Here is a 19763-nt window from a genome sequence, read left to right as displayed (position 1 = left end):
CCCTCTCCCCAGGGTCGAAACAAAGGGGGCCTGTGCATATATATATCGAATGTGGGAGACATAAAGGTATATGATTTCCACCCAGATCAATACTTTCAAATTCTTTTATTCAAATGGGGCACCACACAAAAGGTGATATTGGTAAATTTTTATAATAACATGCCAGCAAATGAAGTAGAACTGACCTTGAATAAAATGTCACACCACATTCATAAAGTGAGAGATCAAAACACGGGGGACCACACAGTTCTATGGGTGGGAGACTTTAATTGTGCCATCTGCCCATCTTCTGAGTTAGGTTTGTGCGGCCTTTCAGATCATGAGGAGGATGGCCCTTTCCATTTCTCACACACCAAGTTGGGATCCCTCCTCAACAGCGTTATTTTCTCTTTTGATCTTACTTTCGTTAATCAGGCATGTTCCCCCCCAGTTCCCTTTGCCCCAACATATAACGGCAGAGGCTGTGAAACCACAATTGACTTTGCACTGGCGTCACCCATCAAACCCAATTTTATAACTTTCTGGGAGATTGGGGACGACCCAATGAGCGATCATTATCCAATTACTTTTGGGGTAATGATCACAGAGGAGAAAGCAAAGGAATCTTGTGGGCAGCTATATCCCCTGGAGGTCACTCTAACAAAAATAAACGGCTATGTGATAAAGTGGGAGAAAATGAATCCCTTAACCTTCTTCCACAGCCTCATATCATCTTGCTTTACAGACATACTTGTCTTTTTAGAAGAGGATATTGATCCAAAGGCGATCATGGCAGCTTTTGCTAATATTCAGCTTCACATTAAAGATATGCTAACGAGGAGCCATAAAAAGAACGAGAAACACACACGCGGGTGGTTTGATTCTAGCTGCACAGCTGCCCTGAAGAAACTGAAGAAAGTTTTAAACGCTATCCCAAAAGATAGGGTGCAAATTTCCGAGGCCAGAAGAGAGTATAAAAGGGAAATTAATCACCGCAAGGCAACAATGAAACGGGAGGCTTGGGAAGCTTTGGGGGAAGCTGCCAGGAATAAGGACGCTAATCTCTTTTGGAAAGTTATAAGATCTGTATATAACACAAAAGCTAGTGACAACTGCATAGATGTAGCAATTACTGCAGACCTCTGGGTAGAACACTACGGCAAACTTTATTCTAACAGCCAGGGGGATACTCAGACCCAACAAAAGGAATCCTTAACTTTGAACAATATATCTTATGATCACCAGTCATTTGACCCCCCAGTATCCCCCTATCCAATTGACTTGGTTTTTACTGCACTAGAAGTGGAAAATGCCATCAGGGAAAGCCCATCAGGGAAAGCTCCTGGCCCCGACTATACCCCTGTGGATGTATATAAAACAAACCTCGATTTTTGGGCCCCCCTCTTAACTAACGTTTTAAATATGGGAAACAAATGTGGCTTAATTAACACCTGGTCAGATGCAATTGTAGTGCCCATTTTTAAAAAGGGGAACAGGGACGATCCTGCTTGCTACCGTCCTATATCTCTACTGGACGGTCTTATGAAAATTGCAGGAAGGATCGTCCTTAAGAGAATTCAACATTGGGAGACAGAGAAAAAGGTTATCTCCGAATTCCAATACGGGTTCCGAAAGGGAATGGGTACCCAGGAACAATGCCTTAATCTGTCCCTACTGATTTCCAAATACACCGAGGCCAAAAAAGGGGACCTGTTTGTTACCTTTGTTGACCTCAGCACAGCATTTGACTGCGTGGACCACCTTCAGCTCTGGTCAACATTGGAACATATCGGAGTGGATTCCACCATCATCATATTTATAAAAGAACTATATAGAGATGCCGGGGCTAGAGTGAGGTTCGGGTCCCAGGGTCAATGCACACAGAAATTTCCCATAAACAGAGGGGTTAGGCAAGGCTGTATACTTGCGCCCCTCTTATTCTGTTTTTATATAAATTCTATTGTAGAGCACTTAATAAACATCCAAAGTGACTATCCAGCAATTAATGGTAGGCCTGTACCCATTCTTTTATACGCCGATGACGCGGCAATTATATCTAGGACTAAGGTAGGGCTGCAGAGAGCAGTAACTGCATTCTCGTCTTATATGGGGAAACGAAATCTGAAAGTGAACATCTCCAAAACCTTCTCCATGGCATGCACCCAAAAATACAAAAGGCCACAATGTTCGATATATCTTGACGAGCAGAGAATTGAGTGCACAGACACCTTTTGTTATCTAGGTGTCGTTTTTGAAAGGAAAGGAGGTTGGAAACACGCAGTATCCGCGAGGAAACTTGCCTTTAGTCGCGCCATTGGGGCCCTGCGAACTTTCGCAGCAAAAATAGGGGGCAAACCGACTGCAGAGATGTTACGGATCTATCAAGCTAAGTGTATAGCGACAGTCACTTATGGAGCAGGCTTATGGGGCTTCGAAAACGTGTCCTCACTACAAACTTGTGAAAACCTTTTTATTCGCTACTTACTAGGTGTGAGCAAATCCACTTCGGCTTTTACCACCCACATTGAGACTGGCCTCAAATACCTTAGCGACACTATAAAGTTATCACCGTGTTTGCTGTGGCACAAAATCTGGACAACTTTGGAATGCCAATTTAATAGAGAACTCATCATGGACTGTAAAAATTTGGATGGCGCATCCAAAATCAAGTGGTTACGATACGTCCAGATGATGTTTGCTGAAATTGGACACTCCGAATTTTATGATACGCCAGAGTCCTTAGAAAACTTGTCCAGGCCAGCTCTCAAAAAACTTTTAATGACACAACTGGAATGTGCCAGATGGAACACTGAGAAACATAAGAGTTCTACCCTGTGTTATCAAGAAATTACTCCTATTGAGGGTTTACAAATGTATCTCAGGATTGAAACTGTACCATATCCCCGTATGCTTCTTACTAGGCTGCGTTTAGGTACCTTCTTCCGAATGGTCACTTTTCCAAAACACAATGATTGGACCCTGGCGAATATACTTTGCCCATGTGATGACCATTCTTCGCAAAGTAACATTCATATTATGTTCTTTTGTAACTTTTACTCTGCCCCGAGGAAATTATTCCTCTTACCCCTTCTTAAATCCTGGGGCATAAGAACATGTAAAACTGCTTATTTGAAGTTACTTCTGCTAGATGAGGTGCATGTAATCTTTGTTGTTTCTCGCTTTTTAATGTCAGTGGTAAAATACAGAAACTCGATGGTGTAAGTCTAACATGTTTAAATCCGCCAGAATTACTAAACTTGAGACTTTTTCGATTACATGTTTATTGCTGACCTCTTATACATGCAAAATGTTTTACAGATTCTTTACAAACTTTTTCAAATTTTTTAACGTGGAAATCTTTTAAAAATGTATGATATAAACTGTTCCTGTATGCTTTTATGATTTCTTATGTAAATCGAATAAAGCCAATTTTGATTTGATTTGATTTGACTGAAGAGCATCTCCCTTGTGGCCTAGGAGTGGCCACCCTGTGAACACAGGCACCATCCAGCAACTCGATGTCTGTTTTGCCGCCGCCTCCCGCCGGAGCCCGAGCCCAGAGCCTGACAAGACCCAGACTCCCAGACTTCTCACAGCCCGATCCACAGTCCCTGCAAAGAAGGGACCCGTGGAGGCACCGAGAGATGTGGGACCGGACCTCTTGGAAGACCCCTGAGAAGTTGACTGCGCAGCATCAGAGGCACCCTCGATGCTGTGCTTTGGGGTTTGAGAAGCCCCAACCTCGAGCAGCCCTTGCACCGAAGATCAGCCCCCCAGCATCTCCACGATCGGCGTGGGGCCCTTTTGCACCGGGCCACTTGACGCGCCATCCCGGCCACTTGCCACGTGGCTAGCGCCCATCTTGGCGACGAAAACGACGAACTATTCTGCTGGTCTGGTTGCTCCAGACTGGCCCTTGCTCCCCTGAAAAAGAGCAGCCGCTCTGACCTTGCTGGTCCGAGTGAGAAGCTTGAATCACTTCCTGCGTGGCTTGCTTTAGCCAAGGTTGTTTGCTCCAATCAAGTTGCCGACACCGCCATCAGTGAGAGCCTTTGTGGGACAGCTCGTGACCAACGCCTGGACATCCTTGACCTCTTCGTGTCCACGTGGCTGCTGAGACAATCTTCATGACATCACCTGTTCGCACCCGACATCGCCTGGTTCCTTCCTGGTTCCAAGGTAGTCACTGGCTAGTGACTTCGAACATTGTCCCCTCTGCTTTCAGGTCTTCACCTCTTCAGATCCACCCTTGGATCCACCGGAACTCTTCACATCGAGCCGCCTGCAGCATCTTCAGCTCAAAGCACCATCGACCTGCGTGATGAAACTCGACACTACTTCGGCCCTGTGCACCCGCTTCCTGTGGGTGAGGTAACTCAGCAACGCCAGTGTTCCCACACTGGTACACACCTCTAGTGTCTGTGTCTAAAGTTTCATCCTTCTAGGTCACTCGGAAGGTTCCTTAATAACTAACTTTGTAACTTTTACGCACTATTGACATTGCATTGGTATTGCGTGCACTTTCTGCACTGCACCCGAGTCCCGCGGGCCTTTCCCGACTTCTTCACTGCTAGTCCCGAACAGCTCCAGCGATTCCCCAGGCCCTAGGCCTCTTCACTTTCCCCATAGTGGTTCTTATACCACTATTTTAGTATATGGTTTAGGTGGCCCCTAGGGCTCATCCATAATTGTGCAACTTTTGTATATTTAAACTGTGTTTTGTTTTAACACATTTGCTTCTGTGCTCATATAGAGTATCAGGGATATTTGTAGAAATAAATCTATATATATTTTCAATATATATCTGTGTGGTGTCCTTTCATTTGGTATTCAAGGGATTGTGTATGGTAAAACAGCTTGCTTCACATGCCTTCACAGAGTTTAGCCTAAGACTGCTTAGTCCATGCTACCCCTAGGATAGCTTGTCTATAAGGTTGACTTTACAACCTGCACCATAAGGGTTGCTTGGCATGGTACAAGGTGATCACTAGAACTAGTGAGCATCATATACCAGGCCAACTTCTCACACTTGTGCTAACTTGGAAGCCTATGGATTGAACCATGAAGGTGGGGTGATATGTGTACTTACTCAATGTTTTCTGTGGATTTGTAATGGTCAGGTGTGCAAATGGAGTTGCAATAAACCCATGTTCCATGTCCTTTCAGAGACATCTCGGGCAAGTGAAGGAGAAGGGACCACTGTCAGTGAGGAAAAAGCTGGTCATGGGGGTTCCGGACATGATACATCAGACACAGAGGGACCCAGTGACCAGGAGGATGAGGAGTGCCCTGGTGGACAGCATCCAAAGCTCATCGTCATCTGAGTCATCCTGCGGTGGACACTCCCAAGTGGTGGCGGATCCAACAGGATCAGTTCCACCTCCATCCTAGTCCACCACCCCCAGTTCCATTGCTACCCTCCCTGTTGTCCCCCCATAAGTTGGCTGTTCCTGCTTCCCTAAGAGGGTAGGCACAATCTTGCTCCTGCACCTCAGCTCCTGCCCCTGTCAGCCCCACTACCCCGAGTGAGGAGGCTATTGACCCACAAAGGAGCATCTCTGTGGGTCAGACTGTAGTGCTGAATGCCATCCATGGGCAAAGCACCCAGATGTGTGCCTACCTGGTAGGCATTCACTCTGCCATGTCTGCCCTAAGTAGATCCTTTCAGGCTCTGACCTCCCTATTCATGGCAGCCCTCCACTTAACCCATCCTTCCATCCCAGGCCCCTTCCCCAATCACATTCCCTCTTTCCAATCCTATCCCAAGCACCACACACAAACCCAAAACATCGAAGAAACTCAAACATGCACGCACACAGCAGACACTCAAGTCCCTCACCACCCCCAGAAAACTGCCCAGGCACCACAGCAACACTTATGGAACAATCTACAGGCACCGTCATACCCACAGACACCACACCAGCACACACTGACACCTCCACAGACACAACCATACCCACAGACTGTGGCAGAGATTCTGCTCTGGAACAGAACTATGCTTGGAACCATAGAACATAAATGTGCAGAGACTGAGCCACCACACCACCTCAGTGCCCATGAGTTCCAGTCTGACTAGCTCTAGTGCCTCACTTTCCCGCCTAACCATACCAGAAAACAAGTGAAGTAGCACCCCCAGAACACACCACTCTCGCCCTCTCAGGGATCTCGGTAACAGGACACACCCTTTTGCTCTCTCACTCGTACCTGTCCACAATGAGAGATAACCGGGAGACATGAAGAACGTTAAAAATATTTATGCAAACTATCATGCTCTGACATGTAGTACATGTGCCACAATTAGAAAACAAATGCATAATAAAAACACTGTTAGCATGGTTAATAATCCATATACCATGAAAAACGCTGTCCCTTGCTACTAGAGCTATGATGATTATATGAAAGGTCTCTGGGATTATCGGCAGACCCAATACCTTAGCATACACAGATGGACACTCTACATCTCATTGGATGCAGTGCTCTTGTTTCAGATTCTCTTTCCATGTGTCTGTTAGTGGCTCATGTACTCATCTATATGATATTACATTTTTGCGCATACACAACAGCTGCATTCTTGTGTTATGTCCAGGTGCTAGTGCCTGGACAGAAAGAATAACAAGGGACATTGTTGTTTGACCTTGTCATGGTGCTCAGACTAAATCCCAGGGGCCTCATTTATGAGGCCTTGCGTGAGTTTTGCGCTTCCGATGCGTCACTTTTTGTGGCGCATCGGCGGCGTAAAACTTGCCTCCTGATGCGCACTATTTACAAAGTGAAGCATCTAAGCAGATGCGTCACTTTGTAAACACCTGCGCTACATTATACCTGCTTCAGGTATAATGTATGCAGAGGGGGCGTTCACCCGCAAAAAGCCTCGTAATAGTGACGCATTGAAATCTATGAGATTTCACTGCGTCACTTTTAGGACGCTGTTGCGTCAAAATCTTGCACCTGCCTCACAGCAGGCGTAAGACTGACACAGGCCCTTTCACATGGGGCTTTCCCCATGTGAAAGGAAGCATTGCAGGAGTTGCGTCACTTTTGTGACACACTCCAGCAATGCGTCACTTTTGTGCCTACAGATACGTCAGAAATACTGACGTATCTGTAACTCCTTGCGACATGATGAGTCATATTATAAATATGACGCATCAATCATGTCGCAGGGAGAGCGCAGTGAAAAGTGACGCATCGCTGTTTTCACGCAGCGATGCGTCACTTTTCATAAATGAGGCCCCAGGAAAATAACAGAACACAAACACTGTGTGAAAGTACATTGTGGCACAAAGGCAAGCGTGCTTATATTGTAACGTGGGCAAAGGAAAATGAGGCCTAAAACATGTCCAGTTAGGCTAACATAGGGAAAACTACAATGGGGCATGCAAGAAATACATGGCAACCTCCCCTTGGTCAGTTAATAGCACCAAAGAGCTAATAAGTAGTACTAGTGTAATCGCCATTTCATAGGCCAAAGACTCCATCAAGGACCCCGATGATTGGTCAACAGGCCAAGTCACAAACTCCAAAGAACAAACATGCTCTTCGGTCTCAGCGGACACCGAGATTATTACTCAGCAACCTGCATCCGTGTTAATCGAACCTGTTACTTCTGATACGTGTGCGGATGCACAGATTTCCTTGTATGTTAAAGGCTCAAACCTCCCATTGTACAGAAGTAGCAAGCCCAGAAGACAGTTCTGAAAATGGGTCGCTAATGGCCTCAATAGCAGTCCAAGGCGGTGGGTGTCTGTGAAGCCAGGCATATGTCCAATGCCCATTGAAAGGGACACCTGATGCAGTGGTTTGTACGCAGGTAAACCAAGCAGGCCGGAATGTCAAAGACCAATCGAGATCCAGTTCTTGTAGTAGGAGCATTCCAAAATATGATTCATACGTTCACAGTAATGGAGCGATGCCAGTTCCATCCGTTGCGGAGAAGCAGGAAAAGGCTAGGAATGCCGCCACTGAGGTGTAACAGCCACGGGAATACACTAGAAAAATGGAGTGGATAAAAGCCGGGATTACTCCAAAGATGGTCTGAAAGTAACTAAAGAGGCGTTAAAAATTTGATGCACCAATTCCCGAAATGCAGGGGAAGGTTAGCATTTAACCATGACTGTATTTCACTAGAGGTTTCAACCACCTGCAATTCAAAGGTCTTGCGAGCAGATGTAAGTGCTGATTCTGGTTGAATCAGTAGTGCTTTGAGTCTGCTCAGTTTGTTAAAGTCTGCCTTCAAAGTTGGAATGGATGGCCACAGTGAGCTTTCTACAATCCCATCCAGAGGGGGAAACAGGACATTGTTGCAACAAGTGATAACATTGGAAAAGGACAAAATATACAGGACTCCAGCCTGCTTTCCGCAACAAGCTTGATCTCTAAGCATTAGATAACTCCTGTTGGAGAGTACCGTAATGAAGGGGAGAAATGCGGGACTTGGGACTCCTTTTAAAAAACAAGCTAAATTGGGTGTTGAAGTGTTACACACACACCGTGAATTTTTATGTGTTTACAAACAAGTGAATGCCTGACAGTAGAGTAGCATTCTTCACCAGTTATAAAAATGTGCTTGTCGCTATTTTCACGATAGGCAAAGGGGAGTGACCATACTTCAAGTATGTAACTGCTACCTAGGGGATCGTATCTACCTACAGGAAAATGTTTAATGCAAGAATTGAATTGAAATGTCGAACTAGGCAGTGAAATAACTCCGTGAATCAACCACACTGCGGAAGGCTTTTCGGTTATAGTGAATGGAGTTGTTCTAATTATTCTGCTTGCAGCATTGCGTAGGACGCCTCTTTCATGGGCATTAATTGTTACTTACATGTTAAACTAAAAGGTGTAAACAAATCAGTACAATTAAAGTAATGCTATGGAACGTGCCCATTTTTAAGCCTTTGAAGTATCCAGCTAAATTGCATAATAGACCTAAGCTGACTTTGCTCATGATACAGTGTAAATATGTCACTTTGCACAATATCAATACCAGATGATACACTATTGTTTAAGTTATGGATATGAGCTGACAACTTATTAATACTATTATCAATAACAGCAAGCACTTTATCCAAATTATCTTGGTCAATTTGTCTTAAGCATGCAGCAGTTTCCATCTGGGATAATTTCTAAATTTCATTATAGGTAGCATATATAAATCTTTTCGAATGAGGGGATTTGGGACCTAAAAGAAAATCTGATTAATACATGTCCTCTGACAAAAGAGAAAGACGTTGTTTTTCTACAGACAGTAAGGAATGCTCCAACCATTGTTGACATTATTTTCCTACAGAATAAGTGACATTAGTACCAGAATGTGTTGACTGTAAATATCGGGTCTCAGGTCTGTTTGATTTAAACCCATATGTGGAATAGGGAAAACGAGCATGACAACCATTGATGTCTACTGGCCACATTAACCACCCGCCAGGACTCAAAAACAAAGATTTAAATGCACCGTTTTGCACCATGCGTTTTAATTGTTCGACTGTGTAATTTTAAAATTTCTACCAATTATTAAAACGGCCAACAGAGGGAATGGTTGGGACATTCATTTCTTTAATTGTAGCAATCCTAGATAAGTAGTCGCCTGGAATGTTTTATTCAAGAAAATCATTAGTGCGGAAATTAAACAGGCTTGAAATAAAGTTTCCATGTCTTGAGCCTGCCAGTGCCCCAAATCGATTTCAAATCAATAGTGGCTTTCCGTAATCATAACTTTTTAGGGCCAACTGATTGACAAATGTAGTGGTATATGAAAGCTTAGTTTGAGTGACAATATATTTCTTTGATGGTGTTGGAGTTTATTTAAAATAATATGACATGGGTTCTGAAGTGTCATATCTCATGGTATAAAAGCATAAAAGCGCCGGGACACTCCTTTGGAGTAGCCGTTGCGCTATACATGACCCATATATAACATAACATAACATAACATAACATGGTGTAGGTATATTTATCTCTTTGCTTTTTGGAACTTTCTGGAGGGGGAGATGGGAAGTGTTCCCATTGGGTATAGGTAACATGGAGATGCTGTGTACCTGTTCTATGTAGGAAATGGCGTCCATAATGATGATAGCAGAACATATCAGCATAGTTATCTGAATTAAGGTGTAGACCCAAAAACAGTATAACATTCCAATTCAGAAAGCATAGAATTCACAGTGTCAACATCCCAATCATCAAAATGTAACAGTACTATTACATCACCCACAGAAACTTTGAACACATATAGTATCTGTAGGATCTCCATCGGGCCAAATATTTCGAAAGGAATTTTATCCCTAACAATTCCATCAGTCACTGGAACAGCTGAACTTTTTATGAAGGACAAGTGTATTTTCATTTTATACAATAAAGAATGGGAGGCCAACACCCCATCCACCAGTTCTGCAACAGAACGTTCCGGGAGGTAATGGCCGTTGATCAGTATGAAGAAAACAGAAATCCAATCCACGTGAACTTGAAAAACAAGGAAGGTATGACCCAGCTATATATACAAGAAGGGACTAGATAAGTGTTTTTAACCAGGAAATTAAAACACAAATCCATGCTGGAGGCATGCACCCAGCAGAAGAACTGTCAGAGAAAAATTGTCTTGATCCATATAACACCCGGCAGTCCACAACTGAAACACAGGAGGATGGGACTCAGCAGAAGGACTTGGAAAGGCCAACTTGGATGGGTTCGCCGAGGGTGGATCAATATAAATGACATCTGTTGTAGAAGACGTGATATTGGAAGCAAGTAGTGTGTCAGGAAAATTGCAGACGGAGGACTCAGTCTTTCCATTCCCTCAGCTGGGGAGTATTAGGATCAATGGTACTCACAGGCAGCAGATAAAAGTCTTCTTGTGAAAAAGGATGGCTATCCTATGGCATAATATTAAGTATCGGCCACAGGGTGTAGTTTGACATGTGCAATGGAGACAAAGCTCTTGTCTTTAGTACCAGGAAGTGGTGGCAAAATCATAGTTTGTGTACCTTGAAGCCCAAGGACCGGAACAGGAACACAGTAAATTGGGCCAAATTATTTTTTGATGGGCACTGTTTCATAATCCAGATCACCAATTTTCGGAAGACAGAGGGAAAGTGGAAGAGCAACTCCTGAAGTCAAAGGATGAGATGCTGGCAAATGTTTGCATGAATTAGTTTCACAGAACTCTTGTAGGTCCTGCAAAATAGCACAATGGTTACCTACATCAAAGGTTCCAATAGCCGCCACAGTGTCTGGATCGTCAAGGACTGGAACATACATCTTCATTCCACAAAGCACTACGTACGGGGTCCACACACCCAGAGAACTCTTTGGGAGGTTATTTAATGCTCGTTGAACCCCGTATAGACAATTCAACCAACCACACCCTGTACCTAGTACCCTAGCCATTAAGGACTGCTTTAAGTCTCAGTTCGTTCTCTCCACAACAGAATTATCCTGGGGTCTATACAGAAAAGTAAAATGCACTTAGACACCCATGGACTCCATCGAATCATGGTATGCCATAGAGGCAAAAGCAGCACCTCGGTCCGAATGGAATCCGCAGGAGGCATATGTTCCGATAAATACTTGCAAGTCTTTATTAACAGTTTGAGAGTCAGCCGACGCAGTGGACAAACCAAGAGGAACCTGTAGCAAGAATCTACTGCAACCAAAATAAATTTGAACGCAGTATCAGAAATTTTGAGGACCGCAGTGATCAAAGTAAATACATCCAAACAGTTGGTTGGAAATAAATGTGTCTGGGGAGAACGAGACACAGTCAAACATATAATCTGTTGACAGATATCACAACATAAAACATATTTTCTTGTTTGTTAGTATAAACATTGCCACCAATATCTTTGCTTTTTGAGTGAAAGGGTGGCAGCCACACCCATATGGGCAGCAGCTATACCTTCATGTGCGGCCACAATTAAATCATTTCTGCGGTCCACGTTTGGAATCATGCGATCTGCAAGGCCAGTAATAGTTACAATAGGAATATTTAGATGGGAAACCCTTCGTAAGGGGGCGCTGTTTTTAATAGCCTTAACGGAAGCCAAAATATCATTGTTGATACGAGTCTTAGAGCGAGTTATAACTGCTATTTTAGCTGTGGCACCTGCAGATTTGATGGTTTCATCAGCCAAAGAATGTTCTACTGTGTGTGCACCCACACTTTGATGGCTCAATTTATGTATAACATGAGTGAGTGGCAACCGAATCGTAAGATCTGCCACCTTAACCCAAATCGGCTTGTGCTCTATTGTGCTACCCTTGAAATCTTTGTAATCACTTAGATTTCCAAAACTCGAAAGATTGTACACAATAATACGAATCACACACTGTAAGTGAGGGGAATTTAGGAACTGCATTTTCAAGTGCAAGAAGCAAAGCCTTCAATTCAGCTAATTGCGTACTACAGTCACCATCACCAAGAGACTGTGTGCAAGCAATATCAGGAAGAAAAATGCAATCGGAAATGAGACCAAGAATGTTGGCACATCCTGCAGAATATTGCTGTTTAGAACCTGTAGCAGGCTGAGCAGAACCATCAGTATAAAGGATGGATTTATATTGATGAAGAGGCAAAACCAAAGAAGGCACAGGATAAACAGGTTGGTATTAAAACATTCTTGTGTTTGCAAAGAAGGGTAAAAAATGAAGTCCACATCTATGGCTGGTAATGACATAGCCCACTGTATCTAACAAGGGTGGAGGGATTTAGAATTAGGAACGCTGCCTTTAGTAACAGCCTCTAAGGCCGGTACACAGGAAACTACAATTATATGTTTACCTTGAGCAAGTGGTCGCTCCTTCAGGATGGCCATCTGCACAGCAGTTAGAAATTTTTCAGTAAAAGCAAAACGCATTTCAGGGGTGAATACAAATGTGATTTATAACCAATAGGTATTGTCTCACCTTCATTAAAGGTGACATAAGTAAATCCAATCGCACCCGGTAAGACCCGGATGACTATGGTCCTGATTACGACTTTGGTGGTGCTGCGCCGGCTGTGCATCAGTTCAGCACCGCCAAAGCTGTACGAGTTCAACTTGTGTCTGGCAGACTTTTTCTGTCTTGCCTTTTGCAGTTCCCATGGTGGTGCCCTGAAAACGGGCACCAAATTGGGAATACAAAAGAAGTTCCAGAACGGCAACAACAAGATACCTGGGGATCTGTATCTCTCAAAGTCTGATGTCTGGGGCCCCTATTTGCTATTTATTTTTAATGCTGTACTGGGGGTTAGGCCTATCCCTGAGACCTGGGCTATTGCAGAAATAATCCCTGTGAATAAGAAAGGCTCTCCCTTTCTACTGTGGAATTAAAGGCCCATTAGTCTTATAGATGTGATGCAGAAAGTCTTCTCCAGGGTTATCCCATATCGGCTCCAAGAGAGGATAGAGGACCATGATGCTCTTAGCACTTTCCAAGCAGTCTTCAGAAACCAAACTTCCATCATTGATCAGGTACTGAAAAACCATGGTGTTGGAAGGTGGCAGTTTGTATCTAATCTTCGTGGACCTAAAATCTTCCTTTAATCTAGTCCCTAGGTCCAAATTCTGGTCTGTCCTGACTAATATGGGAGTTTCCATCTACCTTTGTAGTATCATCAGGAGGCTGCATGAGAAGACCCATGCACAGGCTCATTCTGGGAAACTAGGGGAGCTTTCTGAACCGTGACTAGGGGTATACGTCAGGGCTGTGTGCTAGCTCCTACTCTATTTTGTTTGTACATTAATGGGCTGGTGGATATTCTGAATGGGGTTAGAGACAATGATGATTCTAAGATGTGCTCCACTAAAAGTCCATCTTTGATGTTCACCAATGATATCCTCCTTCTATCAAAATCTCCTATGGGCTTCCAAAGGGTACTTGATTGGTTTAATTCCTTTTGCATTTCACGGGGTCTTGAGGGTAAGGTCGCTAAGACAAAATTAATGGTTTTTAACCCTGTGCATTCCACTAGAACTAACCCAGTGCTAAATGAAATTCCACTAAAGAGGGTTGCCATCTTTGAGTATTTGGGGATCACACTCAATGAGGACATGGACTGGTCTTTTCACATTGGAAAACAGAGGTTGAAACTAGCGCAGAGTACATGTGGCTTGGCCAAGGCCCAGGTCCAACTTTTCTAAGCTTATTAGCCTTTGATGGAAATCTATAAACCGCTATTCCTGGGAGCCATTACCTACGTGGCAGAGTTAGGGGGTACAAGTCTGTCAAATACATTGTATTGATAGAAAACAATTTCATCAAGGAGTTAGTGAATCTTCTATCCAGCGCCCCCTGATTCTGCTCTGACTAGATCTAGGGCTGAGTTCCATTCTACTCTTTTGGAAGATAATTTGGTGTTCCACAGAGCTGATCCCATAAAGGGAATCTTTGGAAGAACTTGTGGGGACACCATGGGCTAAAAACTTACAGCGGTTTCCTATCTTAGGCATACACTGGCAAGCATAGGACTAGCATCCCTATGGGAAGACCCTCTAGCAATCTCTATGGTACTATCCAGGAAGAAACTTGTGGATCCTTACAGGGCTTCCAGACGTTCTTCTCTATTGATGAGTTCAAAACTGGGAATCTTAATTATGAATTTTATAGACATTAAAGATGTCTATAGCTACAAGACCTTTCTAGATGAGATTCAGCCAGTTGTAGCCAGGAAACTGTATTTGCAGTTTAGGCATGGTTCGCCTCCCCCGCACACTTTCATTAGTGCCTGGTCAAGGGAATTAGATCGGAAATGTCCCTCATTTGAAGCCGCAGAAGAAATTGAGGCCCAAGCACTTTTTTCTGTCCTGTATATAGAAGTATATGGAAGACAAAAATACGACCCCCCACTAAGCAATAGTTTTGATGGTATCCAAAGTTCTCTTTTCTATATGGTGTTTTAGGAAAAGATTTCTAAGATAAGGGATGGATAGTTTATATGGTTTTAGAGCTCAGGGTTTGATGGTGGTCAAAGTTAGGTCCTTTGTTTTTATGGCAACTGATTCTGGCACTTTGTGCAGTGGACAAAGAAAGCAATCAATTTTATCTGTTGACTGTTTTATCTGGTTCTAACATGCATTCAATGCTCTTTATTATCCAGTTTTATTTGGGTTTTAGTTTGTACATATCCCACATGTGTGCTAACTGCCTCTACAAACTTATATGGTTTTTAAAAGCCCAAAAAATCATTAAATGAGGATGTACGACATTACAACGCATGCTTTTACATCGCATGCTTTTACAACGCGAGTTTTACAACGCATACCATTACAACGCATAATGCTTTTAGGCGCTGGACAGTGAATTGTTTAATTTACTATTCCAACTCCAGTCCCCGTGGATAGTAGGGAAGGTGTTGGATAGTACATTAAACACATTCCCTATCCTAGAGCGCCCCCCAGCGCAATTCGTTGTAATTGTTTGCGTTGTAAAAGTTGCGTCGTAAAGGCACTGCGTGGTAAAAGTTGTGTTGCAAGTGATTTTCCCCATTAAATGATGATGCTGAAAACAAATGCATAGTAAAAAACTGTTAACATGGTTAATAATCCATACACAATGAAAAGCACTGTCATTTTATAGGACAGAGTGACCTAACCCACCCCCTTGCTACTAGAGCTAAATGATTATATGAAATATCAGGGGGATTACCGGCAGACCCCGTACCTTAGCATACACAGATGGACACTCTACATCTCAACGGACGCAGTGCTTTTATCTCAGAACTATCGTTCCATGTATCTGTTCGTGGCTCATGAACTCATCAACATGATAGGACATGTGTGCGCATAAACAACAGTTGCATTCTTGTGTTATGTCTAGGTGGTATTGTCTGGCCAAATAGAATAACAGGGGGCTTTTTTGTTTGACCTTGTCAGTGTTATTCAAATTAAATCCCAGGAAAATAACAGAATGCAAAAACATTTGCAGGTTCCATGTGAAAGTACAATGTGGCACAAAGGCATGCATGTTTATGTAGTAACATGTACAAAGGAAAATTAGGCCTACAATGTGTACAGTTAGTCTAGCATAAGGAAAACTACAACGGACCATGCAAGAAACACATGACAAAACATCACAGCAACACACACTGACCACTCCACAGATACAACTATAACCACAGACACCACACCAACACTCACTGACCCCTCCACCCACAAAAGCTTACCTACAGACATCACAGCAATACACACTGGCCCCTCCACAACATCAAGCACATTCACAACAGTCCCACCAAAATAACACAAACACTCACAGCTACCCACACAACAGCCACCAACACAATACACAGTGCTAACAGCAGACACAGCACACACTTGCGCTCCCTCTTCCTCCCAACTCGAACTTCATCCCGAACATTCTACCCATGTTCCCCGTGATCTGTCTTGTTTGCCCTTACTTATGTGAATTCCAGCCCCCCAAAGTCCCCAAACCCCTCCCACACCCAAACCCATACCTTCCACTTCCCATTCTACCCCTGAAAAACAGTCTCCTCACCCCCCTGAACCCAGCCCCAAAAAAAACTTTTGTGGATAAAAACACAACAAACCCCTCTCAAACCCGGGAAGCCCACTCCCAAGGAGAAACCAACCCCTCCATATTCCTAAGCCCCTCGTCTCAAATACTATCTTCGAGGTTCCTGTTGTGCCCAATGGATGCCCCTTTTTGAGAACGTTCCCTGGTAGTGTCAGTAAAGCTAAGTTACCTCTCACAGCTTTGCGCTGTGGCACACTGTGAAAATATAATATGGACTGGCCATTGGCCTTTACTTCCCTGGATGGGTTGTTCGAGTTTGAATAAACCTTATCTTCTTTTGGAAAACATTGGTCCTGCCATTACTTCTCTGACTATTTGATGCTATTGTATGAAATGAAATGAAATGAAATGAAAAATTACATTTATAGAGCGCATAGACTACCTGGAGGCCTCGCAGCGCTATAACTGAAATCCAGGCAGCCGGCTGGGGTGATTAACAGGCTCTACCAAACAAGTGAGTGATATGTGAGTAGTTTTGTTTGTTTAATCCCAGATTGCTAATACAGTTATTGTGGCTAGCATAATGTGACCTTGGAGCAAGGGGAAATGTTGGATGGATGTCTATGTGGGTTGGCATATGAATGGGGTAGACATTGCATTGGTGACGTGCTTGGCCTGGCTCTGTCAACGTCATTTAGGTTGCACTTCTCCCTATGATATAGGTTGGATATGTGTTAGGTGTGTTGAAGTTACATATTTGTGTATCCACAAAAGGAAGGTGTCAACTTGTCATACCTTTGTGCAGTTCTGCATGGACATGTGCCCATTTTGCAGTGTGTATCTTACAGCTACCTTACCAAGATGTGTGCCATATGCTGTTCGTGCTGTGTTTGCTTTCATAAATTGCAGTGACCCATCGCCTACACATCCATGGCACTTGGTATGCTTTTGGTTGTCCCTGATATACTTCTTTTCTCAGGTCCAGTGCACAAGGAGTTTGTCAGACTGTGCCCCAGGGCTCCAGCCATTCAGGGCAGCTGAAAAGAATGTTTCCACTGTGCCCATAGAATGGTCTCACACTGATTCTATGTCATCCCATTGATTGACATTGCCTTTTCATGTGGGTGATGTGTGAGAGTCCAATACAGAGTTGTAGCAGAGAAGGTGTGTTTGACTTTACTGACACATCTATACAGACATTGAAACCAGACCTAGGATGTGTGCAATCATGTGAGTGTGTCACATTAACTATAGCATCTTGGTTAGAGTTGCAGTGAGAGGGTCTTATGGTAGTTGTAAGCGATACAAAAGGGGATGATGGACGGAGCGTTTGAGCAAATCAAACACTCACCCCCAGTCAACTGATCTGGGTTTAATCCATCACCATTCTTTAGCCCACTCAGCCAGCCCATTTCAGACATGGCTATATGCAAATCAGTCTGACCCTGTGCCTCATGGGAACAGTCCAGCCCGAACTGCCAAGCCATGTCTTCCATGGACCGGAAACAAGCATCCTGGGACCGGTTTCGGATTCATAATCCTCATCAGCCAGGCTATCTTGAATCCAGTGGGCAAGTGAGCAAGGGACTCACGTCTGAGCATACCCTGCCACACTTAGGGCGAACAAAGTTATACAAAAGGGGACGATGGACGGAGCGTTTGAGCAAATCAAACACTCACCCCCAGTCAACTGATCTGGGTTTAATCCATCACCATTCTTCAGCCCACTCAGCCACCCCATTTCAGACATGGCTATATGCAAATCAGTCTGACCCTGTGCCTCATGGGAACAGTCCAGCCCGAACTGCCAAGCCATGTCTTCCATGGACCGGAAACAAGCATCCTGCGACCGGTTTCGGATTCATAATCCTCATCAGCCAGGCTATCTTGAATCCAGTGGCCAAGTGAGCAAGGGACTCACGTCTGAGCATACCCTGACACACTTAGGGCGAACAAAGCAATACAAAAGGGGATGATGGACGGAGCGTTTGAGCAAATCAAACACTCACCCCCAGTCAACTGATCTGGGTTTAAATCCATCACCATTCTTTAGCCCACTCAGCCACCCCATTTCAGACATGGCTATATGCAAATCAGTCTGACCCTGTGCCTCATGGGAACAGTCCAGCCCGAACTGCCAAGCCATGTCTTCCATGGACCGGAAACAAGCATCCTGGGACCGGTTTCAGATTCATAATCCTCATCAGCCAGGCTATCTTGAATCCAGTGGCCAAGTGAGCAAGGGACTCACGTCTGAGCATACCCTGCCACACTTAGGGCGAACAAAGCGATACAAAAGGGGATGATGGACGGAGCGTTTGAGCAAATCAAACACTCACCCCCAGTCAACTGATCTGGGTTTAATCCATCACCATTCTTTAGCCCACTCAGCCACCCCATTTCAGACATGGCTATATGCAAATCAGTCTGACCCTGTGCCTCATGGGAACAGTCCAGCCCGAACTGCCAAGCCATGTCTTCCATGGACCGTAAACAAGCATCCTGGGACCGGTTTCAGATTCATAATCCTCATCAGCCAGGCTATCTTGAATCCAGTGGCCAAGTGAGCAAGGGACTCACGTCTGAGCATACCCTGCCACACTTAGGGCGAACAAAGCGATACAAAAGGGGATGATGGACGGAGCGTTTGAGCAAATCAAACACTCACCCCCAGTCAACTGATCTGGGTTTAATCCATCACCATTCTTTAGCCCACTCAGCCACCCCATTTCAGACATGGCTATATGCAAATCAGTCTGACCCTGTGCCTCATGGGAACAGTCCAGCCCGAACTGCCAAGCCATGTCTTCCATGGACCGGAAACAAGCATCCTGGGACCGGTTTCAGATTCATAATCCTCATCAGCCAGGCTATCTTGAATCCAGTGGCCAAGTGAGCAAGGGACTCACGTCTGAGCATACCCTGCCACACTTAGGGCGAACAAAGCGATACAAAAGGGGATGATGGACGGAGCGTTTGAGCAAATCAAACACTCACCCCCAGTCAACTGATCTGGGTTTAATCCATCACCATTCTTTAGCCCACTCAGCCACCCCATTTCAGACATGGCTATATGCAAATCAGTCTGACCCTGTGCCTCATGGGAACAGTCCAGCCCCAACTGCCAAGCCATGTCTTCCATGGACCGGAAACAAGCATCCTGGGACCGGTTTCGGATTCATAATCCTCATCAGCCAGGCTATCTTGAATCCAGTGGCCAAGTGAGCAAGGGACTCACGTCTGAGCATACCCTGCCACACTTGGCCACTGGATTAAAGATAGCCTGGCTGATGAGGATTATGAATCCGAAACTGGTCCGAGGATGCTTGTTTCCGGTCCAG

The sequence above is a fragment of the Lissotriton helveticus genome, chromosome 4_1 (assembly GCF_964261635.1).
Source record: "Lissotriton helveticus chromosome 4_1, aLisHel1.1, whole genome shotgun sequence".
Lineage (NCBI taxonomy): Eukaryota > Metazoa > Chordata > Amphibia > Caudata > Salamandridae > Lissotriton > Lissotriton helveticus.
This window is presented reverse-complemented; position numbering follows the sequence as displayed.